The sequence below is a fragment of the Ceratosolen solmsi genome, unplaced genomic scaffold (genome assembly GCF_000503995.2).
Source record: "Ceratosolen solmsi marchali unplaced genomic scaffold, CerSol_1.0 scaffold56, whole genome shotgun sequence".
NCBI classification, from domain to species: domain Eukaryota; kingdom Metazoa; phylum Arthropoda; class Insecta; order Hymenoptera; family Agaonidae; genus Ceratosolen; species Ceratosolen solmsi.
The window spans coordinates 2,309,765-2,309,972 of NW_011948425.1; positions in this window are offsets into that span (position 1 = coordinate 2,309,765).

The following is a 208-nucleotide window of genomic DNA, read 5'->3' on the forward strand; positions in this document are numbered from 1 at the left end:
GGGGGGGGGGGGGGGGGGGGGGGGGGTGGGGGGGGGGGGGGGGGGGGGGGGGGGGGGGGGGTAGTGGGAGCGAGAGGGCGTGAGAGGAAGAACGAGGTATCGCTATAAAACGGCAGGTGCCTCCTTATCGTCACCCTTACCTCCTTCCCCATGATCGACCTACCAAATATATAAATGCTCGTTCACTCGCGAGCGAGAGCAGTCTCAC